Source organism: Felis catus, chromosome B3, assembly GCF_018350175.1.
Source record: "Felis catus isolate Fca126 chromosome B3, F.catus_Fca126_mat1.0, whole genome shotgun sequence".
Lineage (NCBI taxonomy): Eukaryota > Metazoa > Chordata > Mammalia > Carnivora > Felidae > Felis > Felis catus.
The window spans coordinates 122,519,900-122,537,672 of NC_058373.1; the positions used below are offsets into that span (position 1 = coordinate 122,519,900).

General features: G+C 40.3%; 1 long non-coding RNA gene and 1 pseudogene across 1 annotated transcript in view; one reads left to right on the forward strand and one right to left on the reverse strand.

Moving 5' to 3' along the window:
• Positions 1–5,538, forward strand: part of LOC109500943 — a 78,988-nt gene extending 73,450 nt beyond the window's left edge. Inside the window, exon 9 of the long non-coding RNA XR_006599848.1 lies at positions 5,445–5,538. This is a non-coding gene — a long non-coding RNA (uncharacterized LOC109500943). The remainder of the gene's footprint in view (positions 1–5,444) is intronic.
• On the reverse strand, positions 361–2,572 carry LOC101082496 (annotated as a pseudogene).
• Positions 5,539–17,773: the final 12,235 nt, after the last annotated feature.

The window sequence follows — 17,773 nt, forward strand, 5'->3', positions numbered from 1 at the left end:
TTTCTGGAGCTGCTCTTTATCAGGTTGGGGAAGTTTTCGTCTGCTCTTAGTTTACTGACAGGTTTAAAAAAATGTTTCCCCCTAATTCCTGTCATCAATACTAGATTTATAGTTTTATTATAGTAACAAATACTTGTTACAGTTTGTTACAGTGAGATCTACACTCATACACAGAATTACTATATTTAAATTGATATAGAACAATATTTACATTTTTAAGTTACACTTTTGAAATTAGATGATGAAGTGTAGCTTAAGTTTTACAACATAGAAAAGAACACATGAGACAAAAATAGAGGTAACAGTAAAAATATAACTATCTGTTCTTGAGACAGCATGTGGAAATTTTTTGTCAGAAAGCTACATCTTCTCAATCGGATTGTCCAAATCATTAAAATATGGATGATTCAATGTCATTTGCCAGAAACTTGTTTGTTGGGATTAACATTTTTGAAAGCAAATCTAAGCCATTTTCAACCAAGTTTTTAATATGGGATGCTGGACTTCCTGGTTTCCACTTGGGAAATTTACTCTTACAGTCTTCTAAAGAAGCCACTTCTGCCCACCCTTCATTATTGGGGGTGCCCAAAGCTCTAAAAATCCTGAAGACTTGATAAATTTCTGAATCCCTATGGAAAAGTGGCTTATTAGTTGCTAATTCTGCAAATATGATCAACTGGAGTTGAATAGAGAGCTGACCCCAGCAATACTTGGGCAAAACTATACCAGAGTGTTACTACCTCATGTATATATGCTCTGACAGGTATTCCAAAAGCTCTGGCAAGGCCCAGACCAGCCAATTTAGTTGTTCCTTTGTGGCCAATAGATTTCAAGGTTTTAAGCCTCTGTGGGGAGCTATTCTAGAGGGACAAAACAACATCCCTCGAATGATTTGGTACAAACACGTCCTTTTTTTTTTCCTTTTTAAATTTTTGTTTAAATTCTAGTTAACATACAGTGCAATATTGGTTTTAGGAGTAGAATTTAGTGGTTCATCATTACATACAACACCCAGTGCTCATCATAACAATTTGCTCTTTAATACCCATCACTCATCTGGCCCATCCTCCACCCACCTCCCTTCTAGCAATCCTCAGTTTGTTCTCTATCATTAAGAGTCTCTTGTGGTTTGTTTGCCTCTCTTCTCTCCTCCTCCCCCTGCCCATATGTTCACCTGTTTTGTTTTTTAAATTCCACATATGAATGAAATCATATGGTATTTGTCTTTCTCTGATGGACTTTTTTTGCTTAGCATAATACATTCTAGCTCCATCCACATCAGTGCAAATGGTAAGATTTCCTTCTTTTTGATGGCTGAGTAATATTCCATTGTGTGAAGATGTGAGATATATATATATATCTCACATCTTCTTTATCCATTCATAAGTTGGTGGATGTTTGGACTCTTTCCATAGTTTGGCTATTGTTGATAATGCTGCTATAAACATCGGGGTGCATATACCCCTTTGAATCTATATTTTTGTATCCTTTGGGCAAACAACTAGTGTAATTGCCAGATTGTAGGGTAGTTCTATTTTTTTTAGGTTTATTTATTTATTTTGAGAGAGAGCATGTGCATGTGTGCATAAATGGGGGAGAGGCAGAGAGAGGGAGAGACAGAATCCTGAGCAGGTCCTGCTCTATCAGCGCAGAGCCCTATGTGGGGCTCAAGCTCTCTAACCCGTGAGATTATGACCTGAGCCAAGATCAAGAGCCTGATGCTTAATCTACTGAGCCACCAGGTGCTCCACGGTAGTTCTATTTTCAACTTTTTAAGCAACTCCATACTGTTTTCCACAGTGGCTGCACCAGTTTGCCTTCCCACCAGTAGTACAAGAGGGTGTAGGGTTTCCCTTTCTCCTCATCCTCTCCAACACCTATTGTTTATTGTATTGTTACTTTTAGCCATTCTGACAGGGGTGAGGTGGTATTTCATTGTGGTTTTGGTTTATATTTCCCTGACGATCAGTGATGTTGAGCATCTTTTCATGTGTCTGTTAGCCATCCAGGTGTCTTCTTTGGAAAAGGCTCTCTTCATGTCTTATGCCCATTTCTTAATTGGATTATTTATTTTTTGGGTGTTGAGTTTGATAAGTTACTTATAGGTTTTGGATACGAACCCTTTATCAGATATGTCATTTGCAAATATCTTCTCCCATTCGGTAGGCTGCCTTTTAGTTTTGTTGATTGCTTCCTTTGCTGTGAAGAAGCTTTTCATCTTGATGAAGTCCTAACACTTAATTTTTGGTACAAATAAGCCTTAACAAGTGAAGAATCCATGAACTGACGAGGAGCGATGGGATCCAAGTATTTCTTAAGATCCAAGGAATTCAAAGATGTGATATAACCTTGAGTCCTGTATAAGCATATCTTGAAGACTGACTATATTTGAATGACAAACTTCTTTTAATAAAGAAATTTCCTGAATTATAGTACTAGGAACATCTTCCTCTTTACTTCCTAGTCTGATTTTCTTCCTGGCTACCAGTTGACTTGTAATTTTTTGTCTACACTTATATATAACTCCATAGGTACATTCTTCAATTATCTCTATTTTAGTATAATATTCCATACTTACCCAATAAGTAACGGTGGATACTGTGATGGTGGGATTGGGGAGTTAGAGGCATGGTGGAGGCAGGAATGGCAGCTACCTTGTCTATGTCATTCTTTTTTTTTTTTTTTAATTTTTTTTTCAACGTTTATTTATTTTTTGGGACAGAGAGAGACAGAGCATGAATGGGGGAGGGGCAGAGAGAGAGGGAGACACAGAATCGGAAACAGGCTCCAGGCTCCGAGCCATCAGCCCAGAGCCTGACGCGGGGCTCAAACTCACGGACCGCGAGATTGTGACCTGGTTGAAGTCGGACGCTTAACCGACTGCGCCACCCAGGCGCCCCTGTCATTCTTTCTTAAACTTCCAAGTTTACCCCAAGATAAACCCCACTTCATCATCATGTATGAATTGTTTTTGAAAATATTTGATGAATACTTTTCACTTTTCTACTATTTGAGGCACATCTGCATTTCATGCATCATCAAGAGGTCAGGAGACTCTACTCCCCATTGGCTGCTGTTGGATTACAGTGGTGCCTTGGTGCCTGAACGTGGGTGGACAAGTGTGTTTTGTAACCCTCTGAGATCCTTGAGGGGAGTGTCCAGACTGAGACACATGGGAATCTTGGTGGACTATTGATAATTTCTTGCCCCCTTGTATCAATTTATTTGTTCAAATCAAATATTTGTTCAGCTTTAGTCTGGAGGAGGAGCTGAAAACTGAGATAATAAAGGGAGGATAATAAAGGGAGAAGGAGGACTATTAGTAGAAACCCCAAAATAGGGAGAACACTTAGATGCTGACTCCCCTAAAATGACAAATATTCATGATCAAAAGCATGGCTCCTAGGTGTCTTAGTCATATCTCCAGGATTGTTTTATGGTATTCCTTCTAGTTTTTCTGAGAAGTGCTTTGAAATTCCATTTTTTCCTCCATTGCCTTAAGTTTTGTGGTGTACAAGTGCCCTGGTGACAGATGAGCACACTTTTCCTTATGTGTACCAGCACAGAAGGCAGCTGCCTGGTGGACGCATTCCTTCATCTGACTCTGGCCTATTTCCTTTTAGTGCTTTGAGCTCATTAGGAGTTTGATCAGTATTTGGTGAAAGCTCAGTGTCCCCCTTCTTTGGGACTCCAAGGATATGGGTATGAGATACCATAAAATTTATTTTGACTTGAGAGCATTAAGACCAAGGATTAAAAAATGTCTCTTGGTCTGTCTTGGAAGCTGGGGTCACTGACCATATGCTCTGAGCAGCGGCACTGAGACATGAGACTGGGAAAAGGAAATTTCCAGTAGATAAGAGGGTAGGAGAGAGCCTGAATGGCTCCTCTAAGTCCTAAACAACTGCCAAATTCTCAAGGAAATATGTGGAGAAGGGTGAGAACCTCTTGGCTCTCTCCCACATCCAGTCAGCTGTGGATCTTGGAGTCTGTGAAAGTCCCTCTTTTTCTCTCCATTATCCCATTTTGCATTCTCCCTCACCTTTCCCCCTCTAATCTAGACTGGGACAATCAGAAGACAAAAGAATTCTACTTAAAAACAAGTGTAGGTAGGTATTTATAGTAGGGAAATGGACTGAATAAGCCAGCTGCTAAAAATAGAAGATCTGACTTAATTCATTCAGGAAGATTGTGGCCCAATGCATTTAGGGATAAAATAAATCAATTCAGATCTAATGTTTAGAAAAAGTAGCCCAGACTGGGATAGTTGGCTTCTCATGAGAAATGATACAGATTTTCCCAAATTGGCAGAAATGGTGGGGATGAGCTTTGCAGGCAAAAGACTTGACTCTTCACCTGGATATCAGAAGATCTTCTAAAGTCTGTTTTAATTTTCTTCTGGGAAAATTGGTCTAAGCCCTCTAAGCTTTGCACTACATAAATTTCAGTCAAGCCTGCTGAACCCATAAGGGAGTTTTGGAGCTCTGACTTATATTTGTAGAATATTAATTCTCTGTCAATTTAATGGTGGATGCTCATTCAATTTTCCCACATGTGTAGGTTCTTTGAGTGAATAAACAAATGCACAGCATTTATTGAACACTTACTGAGTGCCATGCACCATACTAGGCTCTTCTCATTCTATTTCATTTAGGCCTCACCACAACCCTGGTGTATGCTCTCCATTTTTATGATCTACAAACCAAGGCTTAGCTAGGATTTTCCAAAGCCATGCTGTTTGTGGATAGAAGGTTGAGATTTGAACTCATTTCTAGCATTGGAGATATATACTGAGTCTTACAGTGTTTATTCAGTCCTCTTGGCATTTTATTCTGGGCTGTGTACTTATAGGCCCTCAGTTGGTGTTTGTTTATGATGAAGGCTTTATCTGTTTTACTTCTTCCTACTTGGAGGTCAACAGCCTACTTGCACTGTTCAACATCATGTCTACTTTATATTATCTTATATCATCTCTTCTATCAGTTAGGAATGTAAGTTGCAAAAAAAAAAAAAAAAAAAAACCACACCTCACCTGAACCAATGTGGTGGTTTAAAAATATGACTGCAAATTCTTTGATACTCCTCCCATTGAGAGATGGGGTCTGTGTCTCCTTTCCTTGAATCTGGTGACTACTTTGACCAACTGAGTACTGCAGAAGTGACATTGCATGATTCCTGCATGAGGCTAGGTCATAAAAAGCCATGCAACTTTCACTTAATTCTCTTGGGATGCTTGCTCTCTGTGCTGTGAAAAGCCAAAGCCATATGGAAAGGTCACATGTGAAGGTACTCTGGTCATCAGTCCCATCTGAGTCTAGTCTTTGGTTAGCTCAGCCCAAATACCAGACACATGAGTGAAGAAGCCACTTCAAAGTAGATCCTCCAGGTTTAGCTGTTCTAGTTCCTAGGTGTTTGAGGCATTCAGCTGTTTGTTTCCTCTGTAGAGGCTCCAGTCATGGTGGAGTGGAGGCAAACCATTCCTGCGGGACCCCTGACCCACATCTGAAATCCTGACCCACAGAATCTGAGGAATGTAAGGAATATTGTTACGTTTTAATTATGAGCGTCTCTTAAGTCATATATTAAAATCATATAGTGGTCTATCATTCACAATGATAGTTTTTAAACTATAGTTTTTAAACTATAGTTAAATAGTTTTTAAACTATAGTTTAAATAGTTTTTAAACTATAGTTTAAAAACTATTTAAATAGTTTTTAAACTATTTATTTGTTTATTTATTTTAAATTCCAGTGTAGTTAACATAAAGTGTTATGTTAGTTTCAGGTGTACAATACAGTGATTCAACAATTGTATACATTACTCAGTGCTCATCACAATAAGTGTACTCTTAATCCCCATCACCTATTTCACCCATCCCCCCAGCCACCTCCCCTCTGGTAACCATCTGTTTGTTCTCTAGAGTTAAGCATTAAAAATTATTTTTAATCTACCAGCTGACAGCTCAGTTAGGTCCTCCTTGGATTATGTGGAAACCATAATCCAATGATGTTTTTCTGTCACCATGTTTTGGGTTAGCTTGTTACATAGTAAGAGTAACTGGAATATCCAAATTGGTTCAACTAGATGATGAGTTTTGAAAACAGACGATGCTGATTACTTCTCTGGGAAGCTTCTCAGTGTCCAATTCAGCCCTGAGAACATCAGTTCTGTTTAATATGTTTACTATTGTTGGGATGAGGACTGGATATTGTATGGAAACCAATTTGACAATAAATTATATTAAAAAATGTTTACTTATTGAAGAAAGAGGAGAAGGAGGAGGTTTTCCAGAGCAGAGGTCTTCAGAATTTTTTCCTTGCATGTCCCCTGAAAGGATTTTGAGAGACAATGTACCCCCTTGCATGTTTTTAACTTGATATCTACAGTTTCCCATTATAACTTTATATAGTTGTAAAGAGTGTAATTTTTGGCATATTGTAAATACTGACATTTAAGAATAAACCTTTGTTTGCTCTTTTTCAATTCCCAATGAAGTCTAAATATCATACTACTACCTTCGGTTTATAAATACCCAAACAAGATTTTCTTCAGTAGTCAGACATTTTTACATCATTTCTTTTCTCCTTAACTTACATTTTCATTCTGCTTTCCCCACAGAATTTTATCCTAATGTAATATATTTTTATGCTTGAAAGTTTTTTATTGATTTCTGTATCATACTTCTCTGCAACAATAACATGCATATAAATTGAAATAGCATTTGAAAATATTTCACGTGACTAAAAGGCTTTAAGTATTGAAACATTTCTTCTGGATTGAATTATCGTTATAATTATTATTACTATGCAGTTGAGAAACACATAAATATACATTTTAATATATAATTATTAAATATAAAAAGTGAAATTCATTAGAAATGCATCTGTAGGGGATGGATAGGAATTTTAAAAATTATTTCATCTACCTGTAGATGAATATTACTGCTAGAATGAGACAAGTTTACTTACAATCCTATTTTTTGTTTATTAAGACACAAGTGCTGAAAATGTTCACATAAGTAGATGGAAAATGTTCATAGCAGTAGATGCAAATATAAGGAATATTTCTTTATCTGAATTATTTTGAGTATGTTGAAGTCATATATTAAAATCACATTGTGATCTATCATCAAAAATTATTTTTAGTGATCTATCAGTTGATAGTTCAGTTAGATCTTTCTTGGATTATGTTGAAAACATGTGAATTGGAAAAGGACAGGTAACCAGTCATTTGAGTTGTTCACTTGCAAATGGCCTTGTTACCCACTCATTAGAGACATTCACATGAGTATGTCTATTTACACCCTCTGTTTGGAGCCCTGGAAGGTTATACTCCAGGCCGGATCCTATTAAGGTTTGGGATGAGTGAGAACTATGTCTTTCTTTTGATCAGTGGGAGGAAGACTTCCGTGAAAGAGAAAGTCAGGAAAGAGAACTTGCCTGATGCCCCCAGTTCAGGCAGATCAATTTGAGGAGAGTCTGCCAGAAAACTCAGGGTTTGGAAATTGATCCTCATAAATCTATCGGTGCTCCCAAACCAAGTCTGCTTATACTCCCAAGGGTCTGTGTACCCCAATTTGAAGACCGCTATTCCAAAGGCTGCTAAAACCGTAGAGATATTGACACTCTCAGAAGGGATAGACTTGCTTGAGTTTCTTCCAGGATATTGGTTCTCAGCTGCTCTGTGCTAAGTGCTTTATAGGGAATGTGTCACTGAGTTCTGAGAACAACTTGCAGATGAGGATGCAAGGGTTAAAGGAAGTAGCAGCCATCAAGTATCAGATCTGGGGTTCAAGCCCCAGGCTGTGGGTTTACAGAATCTGAGCTCTTCAGCCTCTGTGTTAAATGGTGTAGCCCAGTGGGTATCATGAGCACAGCTCTTCATGTGAGCTGTTGCCTGGACTGCTGTTGCTTTTATTTTTGTCTCCTCCCTTGGCAAGTTTCTCCAAAGCAGTGGTTCTCAAACACACATGGCTGGGCCACACCTCCACCATTTCTGATTCAGTAGGTGTGGGTGAGGCTGAGAGTATGCATTTCTTATAAGGTCTGGGAAGCACACTTGGAGAATCACATCTCGAAAGCATGTCCAGCCTCATGGGAGAGATTCCATTTCTAATGCATTTGGGGACTTTAAATTTCTTTTAGGGCTGAGGTTTTTGGCTGCCTTGAGGCGAGTATATGTAGCTATGCACATTGCATGTATATTTCAACACCAGAAGCGACTTTGGAAAAACTTGTGCTGCAGGAATTTTTGCCAGAGATTAAAAAAAAAAAGTTTATTTATTTCTTTTTGAGAGAGAAAGAGAGAGAATCCCAAGCAGGCTCTGCTCTGTTAGGGCTTGACTCACAAACCATGAGATCATGATCTGAGCCAAAATCAAGAATCGGATGCTCAACCCGCTGAGCCACCCAGGTGCCCCCCAAGATATACATTTTAAATTGAGACTACTATACATGTGCACACACACACACACACACACACACACACAGAGACACTTAGTGGAAGCAATACTTATTATCATGTGTGGTGCATTCTTATATCTTCTATTTCGCTTAAAAAATACCATTAACCATGCACCCCAATGTTTATAGCACTATCAACAATAGCCAAAGTATGGAAAGAGTCCAAATGTCCATCAATGGATGAATGGATAAAGAAGATGTGGTGTATATATATACCTGAATGTTACTCAGCAATCAAAAAGAATGAAATCTTGCCATTTGCAACTATGTGGATGAAACCGGAGGGTATTTCGCTAAGCGAAATTAGTCAGAGAAAGACAAGTATCATATGACTTCACTCATATGAGGACTTTAAGAGACAAAACAGATGAACATAAGGGAAACAAAAATAATATAAAAGCAGGGAGGGGGACAAAACATAAGAGACTCTTAAATATGGAGAACAAACAGAGGGTTACTGGAGGGGTTGTGGTGGGGGGGATGAGCTAAATGGGTAAGGGGCATTTACTCCTGAAGTCATTGTTGCACTATATGCTAAATAATTTGGATGCAAATTAAAAAATAAGATAAAATAAAAATACTGTTAACCCCCTCATACATTTTACCACCTACTAAGGAGAAAGGACTGGCAATTTGATAAAACAACTGCCTTAAGAGAATTTCTTCTTTAATGTACACACACATTCCATCCATAGATGTATTAATATCGCCAGGTAGGCTTTGCATATCTTTGCCCTGACTGTAAAAGACAGGCTCATTTTCTCATTTTCAAGTTCTTGAGTGGTTACATTCTGGTCAAGAGAGACAGTTTCTCCTGTTCCAGGGTTGGATACATCTCTGGGCTGGGGCTGGCCTTGAGATTTGTGCTTCTTTCTGGTGCAACTCTTCCACGAAGCTCCAACTTTCTCAGGGCTGGGTGGACTGGAGCTGCCACCTGAAAGTAACTGTGTCAAAGGCCGTGTGCCATTTGGGCAAAGTTTGGACTTGGCTAACATAATGCTGTCTTTATGGCCTCTTGGTTTGAATCCTTCCACCCAAGGTTGATGGGCGCCTGCTGTGGGAGGGCCTTGGTCTTACCCTGCCCCTTGGCCCATCAGATATAAGTCATCACCACTCCTCCTCCTGACATGGGGCTTTGGCTCTTGGGCCCCAATTCTACAAGCGGAGAACTTCTGCTGGCATACCCATATTCCTGAGTTTTTGGTGTCTGCAAGGGTGAGCAGGAAAATGTGTCTTGAAGCTGGAGAACTGTGATGGGCTGGGCTGTGCTGTGGTTGAAGGAGAGGGTAGTGGAGCGTGTCCTGAAGTGGGTTTTAGAACTGTAAACTCTAGACAGAGGTGCCTTTTGAAACAGATGTGCCTGAGCTCCATTTGCTGGTCTGGATCTGGTACCACTCTCAATTTTGTTGAGTGAGTGGTAAGGATAGAATTCTTGGGTAATTTTCTTGTCAAGTCACCAGCTTGGTTCTTTTCAAGGCTTGTGTATAAATGCCACCTGTGATACTAATTCAAGTCCAAGAAGAGGAAGGAAAAAGGTTACAGGGCCAGGGGAACTTAATATGTCAATGATATACTAAAAACTCCTGCTACTATTTATTGGGGGAGTGGGGTGTCTCTGAGCTTTGACACCTGTGGATTCCATCCTCTGACTCAAAATGGTAGCTGTGTCTTTGCTATTATAGCTTGTGTCCACTATTCATCTTTGTTGTTCAAACATTTTAAACTCCATTCCATTGTTTCTTGGAAATGCTAGAGCTAGTTGTCCTAAACCATGGCCATTTAGGGCTCTTGTTTTTTCTGGCTTTAGAAAGCCAATACCTCCATCTGTCTTCCCACATTCCTTTTGTCCTTGTGTTCCCCATCAATTTCAAAAATGTTAGAGCGTTAGTATATTCCCCCAAAGACTCAGTAATGCAGATTCTTACAATTTGCTTGTTCTGTATATTTTCACATTTTCCAAGTATTCCCTAGTCTATTTGTTGTCAATAGTTATTTTTGCAAAGTCTTCATAATTTCCAAATTGTTTAAATGTGTATCTTGCCCTCCCACCTTTCCTTTTTGTACTTTGCCTATTCAAGCAGTGGGTCCTAGATTTTTGGATTTCATGCAGTAAATTTTTTTTGTTTTTGGTTTTGGTTTTTTTTTTAAAGGAAGTCAGGGTAACTTACATAGGATTGCTATCTTTATATTTTTTTCAAATAAAGACAACCACTGTTTGCATATCTTTGCCCTGACTGAACAACATTTTCATGAAAGAAGATGCCCAGTGGAAACCCAGTAGATATCAGTTGCCTTCATGGAGATATGGTCTTACAGAAGCTCTGTTTCCTCACTGATTCCAGTTCACTGCAATCTCTTGGGCACCTGCCGTGTGCTCAGCACTCTGGTGGACACCAAAGAAGGATTAGACTTTTGCATTTATACCCAGGGACCCACAGAGGAGACAAAACAAGCAGCTGTGTAGAGCTGTAACTTCTGGGTCTATCTTCCCCTGAGACTGTGAACTTCTTACAGGGAAAGATCATATCCTGTGTCTCTGTGTCCCACTGCACTGGTGTCTTATATATCATACATGCTCTATCAATGTTTGCTCACTGAAAATGAGTTACAGGACAGCACAAGATCAAATATATATAGATGTTAAGCTGTAGTCAATCATGCACCCCTGCTAACAGTGCTGTACCATGAACAGTTGTAGTCAATCATGCACCCCTGCTAACAGTGTTGTACCATGAATTGTAGGATAGAGCAGGAAGGTTAAGGTTCACAGCTGACTCAAGTTGACAGGAAGACTTCATGGAAGGAGTTGATGAGATTTGAGAAGGGCCCTCATGAGTGAGCAGAAGTCACATGACCTGATAGTAAAAACTGGGAAAGCAGTAAGAGGTTGGAAAGCAGCTTGAGGCCCAGGTGATACTATTCAGGAAAGGTCACGTCTTTGTTTTGCAGGCTAATTGCTTACTTGGAGTTTATTTGGTAGCATGGCGTGGTGATGATGCCAAAGAACTGTTTAGGGCAGTGGTTCAAAGTTGGAGGTGATTCTCCTCCGTTCCCCACTCCTCACCCCCACCCTCTGCCCCAAGGGACATTTGGCAAAATCTGGAGACATTTTTGGTGCTCCTGGCATATAATTCTGGAATATGGTAGAGGCTAGGGATGCTATTCAACACCTTACAATGTACAATGTACACCTTCCCCCACTAAACAATTGGCTGGCCCAGTGTCAACAGTGCTATTGTTTAGAAACCCTGATGTAGAGTGATTTGATAAGGAAAAAGGAAACAAATATAGTGCTATATGACCACAGCAGTGCCTGGATGCCACTGCTGCTATAACAAGGTAACACTTAACCTCTCTCCTCTCCAAGGGGCTTACTTTTCCCGACCAGTTCCTATCCTACTTTTCTTCTTGTCTTGCGTTGCCAAATGTCCTTCTCTTCTCTTATTGTGCCCTCCCTCTCTTTGGCTGAGTATCTCTAAAACTTCTCTTGGCCTCCTGCAAGTCCAGACCTCAGAGATACCCAGGACACTCTGGAAGATTGCCCAGGAATAGAATTTGGAGCTGAACCCAAGCTGTCTTGGCCCAAGATATATCTTTACCTTCATGTCATCTAGGCTAAAAATCCTTCTGTTAAGTCTCATGGTTATGTATTTATTCAGAGGACGTTTTGGCTTGCTCACATTTCTAACCTGATGAATCCACTTTAGGCTTCTCTTTTTTTCTCTCAGGTGTGCCATAGGGATATTTACTGACCTTAGGAATGACAGCAGGGTATAGAGAGGTATGTATTCTTGTAATGTTGATTCTCTATACATTAGTAAGTACTCTTTGAAAAAAAGAGTTCAGAGTGGAATCTAGAAACAGAAAAAAACCAAACCAGGGGTGCCTGGGTGGCGCAGTCGGTTAAGCATCCGACTTCAGCCAGGTCACGATCTCGCGGTCTGTGAGTTTGAGCCCCGCGTCAGGCTCTGGGCTGATGGCTCGGAGCCTGGAGCCTGTTTCCGATTCTGTGTCTCCCTCTCTCTCTGCCCCTCCCCCGTTCATGCTCTGTCTCTCTCTGTCCCAAAAATAAATAAAAAAGTTGAAAAAAAAATTAAAAAAAAAAAAGAAAAAAACCAAACCAACCTAACAAACAAAAACCAAACGCATGGATACAGAGAACAGATATGTGGTTGCCAGAGATGGGGTAGGGAGGGGATCAGGGTGAGAGTAAGGGGTGAAAAAATACAAATTCCCAGGTCTAAAATAAGTAAGTCAAGGGGATGTAATACATAGCATGGGGACTATAGTTAACAATACTGTATTGTATGTGTGAAAGTTGCTATGAGAGTAGATCTTAAAAGTTTTCATCACAAGGAAAAAAATTATAATTACGCGTGATGGATGGTAACTAGGTTTATTGTGGTGATCATTTCACAATATATACAAACATTGAATGATTATGTTGTACACCTGAAACTAATATAGTATTATGTAAATTATATATAAGTTAAATTAAAAAGTTCAGAAAAAATATTTCAGTAGCCACTTATGTCTAGGACACTATTGGGTTAAATAGCTATTTTATTGCAAGACTTCTCCAAGCCTTTATTATGCATATGGGCATTTTGAATTTCCAAGGGGAAGACATGGTATTCTATATTCTCAAACTTAACTGACCACAGGACACCTTTTGTATAGCACAAATCGATAACTTAGTTTGGGAAGCATTATTATAGTGGAAAAGTATGGACTTCAGAGCTATGTGTCCTGAATTCAAATCTCTGCCTCAATCATTGAGCAACTCATTTCATTGGATAAGGTACTTAACTCTTTGAAGCCTCAGCTGCCTCATCTGGAAAATATAGTCATAGGCAAAGAATACGTCCCTCACAAAGTATTGGGTGTTACCTCCCAACCTCATGCTGCCATTATTTGTCATGTGGTTCTGCAATTTATTGTTGACATGAATATTTTTTTTCCTATTGGACTAAAATCACTGAAGGCCTGGATGGTATCTTATGTTTGTATTCTCAGTTCTTCCCCAAGTTCTGGTACATCATGGTGCTCAATAAACGTTAATTGAATGAATCAATGGGTAATATATATATTGTGCCTTATACAGCCTCAATGAATGTTAGTTCTTGCCTATCTCCTTCCTTTATTCTTTCTCAGTGGGTAAAAGTTTTTTGGAAGAGACAGGACGGAGGTGGAATGGGGTGATGAAGTGATGGTGACTTTGACTTTGACATTTTGATTGGCTAAAAAGGCTGAATGAGGACTCATGCTTTGTGCCTGTGACAGTTAGCCAATGTACATCAGAGGCTTGCTTAAGGAAGGGATGCTTATTTATTTGTAACTTCATACCACAGAATGGCATTGGTTAGGTCTCATCTGGAGCATTCTATTCAATTTGGGACATCAACTATTAGGAAGGAGGGGATATTGATTTCTTCAATATCCCTAATGCTGACAGCTTCTTGAAAGGACTATGGAGGAGGTTCAAAGAGACATTCACAGCTGATGAGGGTCTTCCTGGAAGGGTACTGGAACATCTGGGTGTCCCCAATTATGATAACAGTGAAGGAAATGGTAATATGACAGGGACACATTTTAACCTTCTTCTAAAAAGCAGCATGTCATAAAGAAAAATACTTTGGACTGGCGTACCAAACCTGGGTTTCAGCATCTGTATGACTGTGAGTGAGTTTCCTGCCCCCTGGGTCTGAGTTTCCTTGTCTCTAAAATGAAGGCTTGGGGGTCACCTGGCTGGCTCAGTCAGTGGAGCATGTGATTCTTGATCTTGGGGTTGTAGGTTTGAGCCCCACGTTGGGTGTGGATATTACTTTAAAACATCTTTAAAAATAAGATAAATTGAAGGTTTGGGGGGCACCTGGGTGACTTAGTCTGTTAGCTGTCCAACTTCGGTTCAGGTCATGATCTCCCGGTTTGTGAGTTCGAGCCCTGCATCGAGCTCTGTGCTGGCAGCTTGGAGACTGGAGACTGCTTTGGATTCCATGTCTCCCTCTCTCTCTGCCCCTCCCCTGCTCTCTCTCTTTCTCTGTCTCTCTCTCAAAAATGAATAAACGTTAAAAATTTTTTTAAAAATGAAGTTTTGGGACTGCAATATGTTTGCACGTCTCTTTGGATTTGATAAAGCATAACTCTGAAACATTTGAGGGCATATTGGAGAAGGGAGTCTAGACTTCAAATTTTTTTCTGGGGTTTCAGAGGACAGAACTGAGATCAGAGTTCTGAGTTCTCTAGGCGAGAAAAGAAGAGGCCAATTTGCCGCTCAATGAAAAAAAGTCATTTCATAGGGAGGGAGAGTGTGGACAAGTCCTATTACCAGAAGTGCCTCCAGAGCCACCTAGAGATGAACTTTAAGAACCTTGCCTTCAATTGTTTTAAGTAAACATTTTATTTTAGAATACTTCTAGATTTACAGAAAATTTGTGAAGATGATACAGATAATTCCCATATACCCTCCATCTAGTTTCCTCTAATATTAACATTTTATAGTAATATGGTATATTTATTATAATTGATGAACTGATAAGGAAATACCGTTGTTGACTAGAGTCCACTCTTTATTCAGATTTCCTTAGTTTTTTACCTAATATCCTTTTTCTGTTCCAGGATCCCATCTAGAATATCCCATTACATTTATATTCCTCTTGGCTGTGACAATTCTCAGACTTTCCTTGTTTTTGACAACCTTGACAGTTTTGAGGTGTTCTGGTCAGGCATTTTGTGGACTGTCCCTCCATTGGGGTTTTTCAACAGTAGACTGGGGTTGTGGGTTTTTGGGAGGAAGACCACAGAGGTGAAGTGCCCTTCTCATCAGATCATGTCAATATGATTTATCACTAATAATGCTGACCTTGACCATGAGGCTGAGATAGTGTTCATCAGGTTTCTCCAATGTAAAGTTATTATTATTTTTGTCCCTTTTTATACTGTGCTCTTTGGAAGGAAGTCATTAGGCACACCAACACTGATGAAGTAGGAAGTTATGCTCTACCTCCTTGGGGAGAGTCCTCAGTTTTTAATGAAAAAAAAAAAAAAAACTATTTTGACTTTTGCTTGCCTGCCAGGTCTCATGACAAGCCCTAGGCTCGAGTGAGCCCCATCTCATTTCTTTGTCAGAGTAAGACAGCTAATCAAGGCATGGGGATTTACTTAAGCTAACAAATGATTATCCTTCCCCATAGAAGGGTTATCAGAATGCTGAATTTGCTAATCACTCTCTCTCTGCTTCTCCCAAGCAGCGATCTTGAGAGGTGTGACGAATCTATCTGAAATGAGGGCTGCATCTACTGAGGAATCTGGGAGTCTGAGGAAGAGTGAGGGCAGACACTTACCAAAAACGGAGGGAGTGGGGCACACACACACCTGAAGTGGCCTGAAGGGAAACAATGTGGGTAAGAGGGAATTAACAGGAAGTTTGATCTATGGGTCTAATTGAAATTTCTCAGTCTGTGCTATCCATCAGCATTTCTTCTGGAAGACTGCTTGTACCTCTGCTAACGGGGGTTGAGGAGAAATGTTTATCTTGGGTCAGTGGCTGGAAGGAAAGGCTGCTTGGATGGAATTTCTTGGCCTCTGTTCTCAACTGACTGCCATTATCCTCCAAATCAGGCTTTTGCCAGCCTCGTTTTCTCTTATGCTCATACCTAGAGTTGATGTTTGTGATCAAGACTGCCATTAACTGGCTGTGTGATCTTTGATCTCCCACTCCTCATTGGTAAAGTAATGTTAGTTTACTTTACTTTACTTGAGTTAGTTTGAACCAGAAAGGAGAAGTATAGGCACTGGTGATGCTTTACTCCTTTTCACACTTTTGGCAGATATTGCTAACTCATCACACCGCTCTCTCCTGCCGAGCACAGATATGGCCTCAGAATGCTTTTCATCACAGTGTTCTACATAGTAGTTATATATCAGTTGAGGTGGGCAAGCCAGTCAATGATTTGGGGCCTGTGTACGTATGTGTGCCAGGCACTGTGCTAGACACTGGGTGTACACGGCGGATAAAAGAGATATGGTCCCTGCCTTTGTGGAGCTTATAGTTAGTAAGGCCTTTAATAAAAGTCACGTGTGTATTCCTGTAGCTCTCTGTACAGTTGAGGGAAGTCAAAATCATCTGATGGTAGGAGAGGTAGGAAGCAGATTTTATTAAGTACGTTGGGTAAGGTTCAAATGTATTTTCTCATGTAATCCGCACAGCCACCCTCTAAGTGGGGCAGCAGAGAAAGTTGCCCAAGTGCCAAGATTGGTAAGTAGTAAAGCAGATACTGGATCTTTGGTCAGTGTGATGCCAACAGCAATGGTTTTTATACCATGCCTCACTCATGGTACCCAACCTTTCCGTTCTTCAATAAGGAGGGTGTCTTCAGTGAGGAAGGAGGGAGGTTAGAGTCCATGCAAGGGAGAAAGTAAAGGCTGGACCTGTTTAGTGCTGACCTATACTTGCTGGAGGCTCTGGCTGAGACTGCTGTGTGGGGCTGATGCTGTCAGCTCAATGGCACAAAGCTCTGGCTAGAATGATGCTGTAAATGAGCCCAGCCCAGAGAATGTACCTTCTCTTGCCCCCCTGGATCATTTATCATATATCAGCCCCTATTTCTTCCTAGGCGTACCTTGCACTTTCAGTGTAGCCAATCCTTTTGGTTTCTAAGCTGCTTAAAGCTCTACGATTTCTCCCTATGCTCTTGTGCTGCCTTGAGATGGGTGGTGCCCTGGGGAGATGTGTTTAGGGAAGAAGAGGAAAGTGGCAAATATAGGCGCAGCCAGGTTGAGCTTGCTCTCCTGGATGTAGCTCTGCTCCAAGCCTAGACTTCAATTAGGACCTGAGCACCCAGCCCAGCCTTGTACAGTTCTCATGCCTTGCACAAAGCTTTCCACAAGAACTTTGCAATTAAGCTGCTGAATGCCAGAGCTTCATTCACAGAGACTAATGATGTTCAGTATTTGGAGATCCAGAAAGTCCTCCATCAGTGGCAGGTTCAAGCTGGGTGTAACAAAGGACTTTCCTGAAAAAGAAACAGGGAAGAAAATTCCTAAGGCTTCGTTCAGATATTTCCAGAGACTACAAAGTCTCCCTTTTCCCATAGAGAAGCTCTCCTTTTCTTCTTTTCCTAAATAATTTAGTGAACTATGGAAATCTCTCCTCCCTTTTAAGTGAACTAATCATCCCAACTGGTCCCAGTTGTTTTTAGTTTGGTTTTCCTGAGAATAAAGCTTGAAGCAAAGACTTAAGTGCAGGTAGGGATATGGAAGGGATAGTGGATGGTGGGTGTGCCGCTTAGAACTTCTGCAGGAATACAGG